This window comes from Ips typographus, linkage group LG7, assembly GCF_016097725.1.
Source record: "Ips typographus isolate SLU linkage group LG7, UJ_Ityp_2.0, whole genome shotgun sequence".
Lineage (NCBI taxonomy): Eukaryota > Metazoa > Arthropoda > Insecta > Coleoptera > Curculionidae > Ips > Ips typographus.
The window spans coordinates 8,000,408-8,006,793 of record NC_138428.1 but is presented as its reverse complement, the minus strand read 5'-3'; the positions used below and the strand labels follow the sequence as shown (position 1 = coordinate 8,006,793).

General features: G+C 33.0%; 1 long non-coding RNA gene across 1 annotated transcript; it reads left to right on the top strand.

Moving 5' to 3' along the window:
* Positions 1–526: 526 nt before the first annotated feature.
* Positions 527–5,959, top strand: LOC145731718 (uncharacterized). Its single transcript, XR_014178864.1, has 2 exons — positions 527–2,069; positions 2,127–5,959. It is a non-coding gene; the product is annotated as an uncharacterized LOC145731718 (long non-coding RNA).
* Positions 5,960–6,386: the final 427 nt, after the last annotated feature.

The window sequence follows — 6,386 nt, the reverse complement described above, 5'->3', positions numbered from 1 at the left end:
TAATTTCATTTGTTAGCTATAACCATTCTAACCAGGTTAGATGCTTAAAGAAAAACTGCCCTTATAATTTTGATGGGGTAGGTGGTGTATTAGGCCATGCGTTTGGACCAAATGGACGCAATGGAAGTACTTGTCTCGAGATTCACTTAGATTCTTCAGAAAAATGGTATCTAGGTACAGATAAAGCACCTTCAAATGAGCACAGCTTCATAGATGTTTTAACGCATGAGATTGGTCATGCGCTCGGACTAGGACATTCAGCTGTTCCCAAAGCCATCATGTATGCATACTACAACGATAATTCACGCTTACACTCGGACGATATTTTGGCTATTCAAAGTTTATATGGATTTAAAACTACTACTACTACTACTACTACTATTGAGCCATCTCGCACCGTCTATAAACCTGCTCTGACTAGTACCATGCACACACCCTATACACAGCCGCTCTTACCGTACAAGCCTGAAATTAAGCCGCAACTCTACTTATGTGATGTAAATCCAAGTGATTTGTTTTTCTTAATAATGCATTACAACTTATATATCCTACAATCAGATCAAATATGGATTATGGATTTACAGTTGAAGAAAATGTCTAAAAAGAGTATTTCTATCTACTCTATATTTCCTTTTTTACCTAAAATAGAAAAAATTACGGCTGCCTATCAAAGACCTAATGATGAATTAGTTTTAATTGTAAATAAGGAAATCTATGTTATAAACGATAAAAATTTTAAGCTAAGTAGAAAACTTGATTTATCAGATCTACAGATTCCCTTTGAAAACGATTTGATTGGGGCAATCAACACCTATAGCGGGAAAACCATATATTTTTTTAGCGATAATTATTACTGTATAATCAATGAATGTTCCTTCACTGTAGAATACTATGGGTATATTTCGAAAGACTTTAACGGAATTCCTCCAGCTATAAATGGAGCTTTCCGTTATACCAATGGGTTGTTGTATTTTTTCCAAAATCAGCGCTATTTTGAATATGATGAATTTTCAAATGCTTTAAAAAAATCTGATCAATTAAGTTTAAGCATCTTTGACATTCCCTGTCCAAATTTGTCTTTGTATGAACAACTTAAAATACTACTTACTCATATAACAAAGGTTGTAAATAAATAAAAAAACATTGTATAAAGTACATAATTAGCAGGTTTATTACAGCCACCACAAAGCACACCTATTTCATGTAATCTAACTACATGATTACAATGCTCACAAAAATAAAAATCCATTATTTCAAAACATCGTAGGGAATTGAGAAAGTCCACCTGCCCCTTCGCCTCCTCCTCCTCGTTTTCGTGTGGCGCGAGTAACAGCTCTTCAAACAGAAGGGGTGGTATTGGCAATAACAATTCTTTAAAACAACAGCAATTTTCTGCATCCAAAACGGTTTTACTCGACACCTGATCCATTTCAAACACCGTCATTATTTTTTTTTCTCTGTCTAAACTAAAATAGAATTTTTACTGTAACCTCATCACAAATGCATAATCACTTGCGTGGGTGATGCAATTCATATGTAAAATCTTGGCTTTCACGCGAGTCAAGTAAATTAATAATATAAACATTTGCATAGGAATGACCTCATATATTTTATTCCTTTATCACGTGCCTTGGAAATGTGGTAAGCGAGGCGGAAATGTGGTAGACCACCCCCCCCCTCCCCCAAATGCCTATAAAACCAGTCAACAAGAGAGTTGAAAACATTAGTCTACGCACAAACGTACCTATCTACCTTAAACAAAACAATCATGAACCTAACCAAAATTAACGAATCCGGCAGTTTGGTTGAAAAACCTCTACTAAAGTTTCAACAACTTGAATTAAACCAATTGTATCCCTTGCACAACCTAAAAGTGGTCAATTCAAAATTTGGTGATGTGGTTCGGGCCGAGTTGTCTGACAGCGTGGTGTTTTTGCCTAGTCGGATGACGACACCGATTAAAGACAGTTTGGCGGAGTTTATACCGCTGAAATATGGCCTAAAATTTTTAGGTATGAAAGTGGTTAGTGGTTTATCACCAACACCAATTGTGGAAATAACGGAAATTTGTAAGTATAATTAAAATATATTTAGGTGTAATACTAATCATGCTTTAATCATTTCAGAAAGATCGAAGATGTCAGATTGTACTCGAGCTGCAGCGGAAATCAGCGTACACACCCTTGAGTTATTCCGAAAAGCCTACGCCATATTGGTACTTCAGCCAGTACCTGAAGAAGTAGCAGAATGGTTGAAAAAAATTTCAATTTCAATTAGACAAGTGCAAACTGTACTGCGGCGGCGGCGGCGGTCGGACAACAATGTGGGTGTGTGCAAAAAACTTTTAACTAATTTAGGACATTTCAAAAGGCTTAAGATACTTTTTAAAAATTTAAACAATCACGTAGGTGGTGGTTTAAACAGAAAAAAAATATCCGATAGAGTTAAATGGTTAGATGTATCTTTAGCGTTTAACAGTAGGATAAGATCAGGTTTAATAATTAATTTAGTACATAAGCAGATTGGAGATTTTTTTGTTGATGCAGAACGTTTATTTAAGCGTCGAATTTCAAACATTTAAAAAAATATAATATGATTAAAGTAAATAGCACATTTTGTGGTGAATACATTATTAAACGGCAGGATAAGTTAAAAATTGAATTCAAATATTTTAATACCTCAAATTTTATTATTGATGGCAGTACAAATTTGACCCAGTGGTTTCGTGATAATATCACAAATTTAATTTTAACTAAAATGGAGGAATTTCAAGAAAAGGATAGTGGATGGGCGTTATCAAAAATTGTCAGTTTAGAAATAAACATTAATAAATATGAAGTTGGAAATGGCGGTTCGTCATACATACCACTTCCACAGGAAATTGCGAATAAACAAGCTTGCATTAATATTAAAAATAATGACAATGCATGTTTTTTCTGGAGTGTAATGTCAGCCCTTTTTCCAACACATAAAAATTCGGACAGGGTTTCTTCTTATCCAAATTATAAAAGAGTGTTAAAAACTAATGGTATCGAAGCAATGTCTCTGTCTAATATTCCAAAATTTGAAAAACTCAATAAAATTTCAATTAACGTGTACATGCTTGAGTTGGAAAAGCAGGGTTATGTTACCGTTCCAGCCAAGCTTACTAATCAAAAATTAGAAAAACATGTCAATTTACTTTTAATTCAAAACCAGTATACCATAAAATCTGATTATGTTATACAAGAAGATGAAACGGAGCTGAAATACCATTATTGTTGGATCAAAGACTTGTCTCGGCTTTTATTTAAACAGATAAATAAACATGGATGTAAAAAATTTGTTTGTGATAGATGTTTAAATTATTTTTATAGTAATGATACATTAAAAAACCATACCACTTTATGTGAGCAAAAAAATTTTGGTCAAATTACATTTCCGCCTTATGATTATGTGGAGTTCAAAAATTATTGCTATAAACAAACAACACCTTTTGTAATTTACGCTGATTTCGAGTCGATTTTAGAGCGACAAAATGATGAAGTGCACTATCAAAAACACACCGCATTTAGTGTAGGCTATTATTTCAAGTGTGACTATGATGATACACTCTCTTTTTATAAAACATATCGAGGTCTTGATTGCTTAGATTGGTTTTCAAACGAAATGCAAACTCTATCAGAATTGGTTAAATCTAAAATAAAAAATATTATTCCAATGGATCTTAGTAGTGACTATGATAAGAAGAATGGACATTGTCATATTTGTGAAAAAATATTTAACGCAAGTGACATTGTCGTTCGCGATCATTGCCATTTCACGGGGAAAATTAGAGGTCTGAGCCATCAAGCCTGCAATTTAAACTTTAAAACACAATTTGTAATTCCAGTTTTTTTCCATTGTTTATCTGGGTATGATTCTCACTTCCTTATTAAAAAATTTGGGGAAAATGAGAGGATTACCGTTCTACCTCTTAACAAGGAAAAATATATTTCCTTCACCATCTACAATTCTGAAACTAATCTCAAGTTTCGCTTTGTAGATTCTTTGAGATTTTTAAATGCATCATTAAGTGAATTAGTGTCTACACTGGATCCTGCTGATTTACAAATAACAAAAAAAGAATTTTACGTGACCGACGACAACCAATTTACTCTATTAACAAGAAAAGGTGTTTTCTGTTACGATTACATTGATCATATAGATAAGTTGCAGGAAACTGCTTTACCAAGCAAAGAAAATTTTTACAGTCAGCTCAATGATGAAAACATTAGTGATGAAGATTATTACCATGCCCAAACTGTTTGGACAAGTTTTAACATTGAAAATTTGGGGCAGTATTCAGATTTATATCTTAAAACAGATGTTTTATTATTAGCGGATGTTTTTGAAAATTTTCGAAGTAATTGCCATACCATCTACGGATTAGACCCTAGTTGGTATTACACATTGCCTGGATACACCTGGGACTGTATGCTAAAATATACCAAATGTAAACTCCGGTTACTTAAAGATATCGATCAAATTATGTTTATTGAAAATGGTCTACGCGGGGGAATTTCACAATGTTGCAATCGTTACTCTGAGGCAAACAATAAATTTATGGAAAATTTTGATAGCTCAAAACCATCCACTTATTTATTATATTTGGATGTAAACAACTTATATGGTTGGGCAATGTGTCAATATTTGCCTTATGATAACTTTGAATGGATGGAAGATTGTAATTTTGATGTGTGCAGCATTGATGATAATTCAGACATTGGGTATATTTTAGAAGTGGACTTGGAATGTCCCGAACATCTCCATGATTTACACAAAGATTTGCCGTTTTGTTCTGAACATCAAACTCCACCTGACTCAAAACTGCCGAAACTTTTAACTACTTTTTATAAGAAAGAAAAATATGTCATTCATTACAAAAATTTAAAACAAGCGTTGAATCATGGAATTCAACTGAAAAAAATTCATCGTATTTTAAAATTTAGTCAATCTCCTTGGTTAAAACCATATATTGATTTAAACACCAAATTACGAACCGAAGCCACAACTGGCTTCGCAAAAAATCTTTTTAAACTGATGAATAACGCAGTTTTTGGTAAAACAATGGAAAATATTAGAAAACACAGGATTGTCAAATTAGTTAACCGCTGGTATGGCAGGTATGGAGCTAAAAATCTGATTTCCAGTCCAAATTTTGATAGTGTTGTAAAATTTACTGAAAATTTAGTGGCTATTGAGATGAAAAAAACTAAACTTGTTTTTAACAAACCACTTTATGTAGGTATGACCATATTAGATCTTTCCAAAACCATCATGTATGATTTTCATTATAGCTACATGCTTTACAAAGTGCCTCAGAATAATCTTAAATTAATGTATATCGACACTGACAGTTTTATATATGAAATTACATGTGATAACGCCTATGCGGAAATCATCAAAACTGATTTGCAATATTTCGATACTAGCGATTACCCAAAAGACAACATCTATGGGATTCCTCAAGCTAACAAGAAAGTTTTAGGTCTTATGAAAGATGAAACTGCTGGACGAATTATTACTCATTTCGTAGGTTTACGATCTAAAATGTATTCATATAAACTTGACAATACAAAATGTGTTAAAAAATTAAAAGGTATTAAATATCAAATTGTAAAAAATAAAATCACTTTTGATGACTATGTAAAATGTTTAAAATTTGGTGAAAATAAAATTGTTAAACAAAGAACTATCCAATCAATTAAGCATAATATATTTAGTTGTAATGAAATTAAGTTAGCATTAAATTCATGTGACGATAAAAGGTTTTTATTGAATGACTGTTACAATACCCTTCCATGGGGACACTATAAAATAAAAAATAATGTTCAATAGTTATAAGAGCGTTTTTCTGTAAGGAAAAAAAACAATGTTGCTGCTGTAAGAGAAAGAGAGTTTTTGTGTGGAAAAATAAAGAACCAAAAAAGTATAAAAACACACATTCGTTTTATTTTCTACCTCGCATATGTTGTACAGAAACTGCAGCCGCCAATAACAATATAGATAAGGTAATTGTTATGGTGCACCAAAATATATCAATCCACAAACACGCTTCACTACCACCACCACAATCACTTGTCGCAACTAGTTGTGTCAGGTTTCGCCAGCCGCTATCGCCGTGTGTTCGATTTGGGTACCAAAGCCTCAGCTTATAGTTGGTGGCGTTAAGTGGCACTGTTGCTGACACAATTAAGTCATTTTTGCTCATCTTCACCCATCTATCAGGCCAGCTGTCATTCATCTTATCGAAACACACGTATACATCAGGATTCTTTTCAGGTTGATACACGTATAGGACATTGTTGATTATTGCAGTGAGAATTAAAAAAGTTGGATGTAACAAAGCCATGTTACTAGAACGA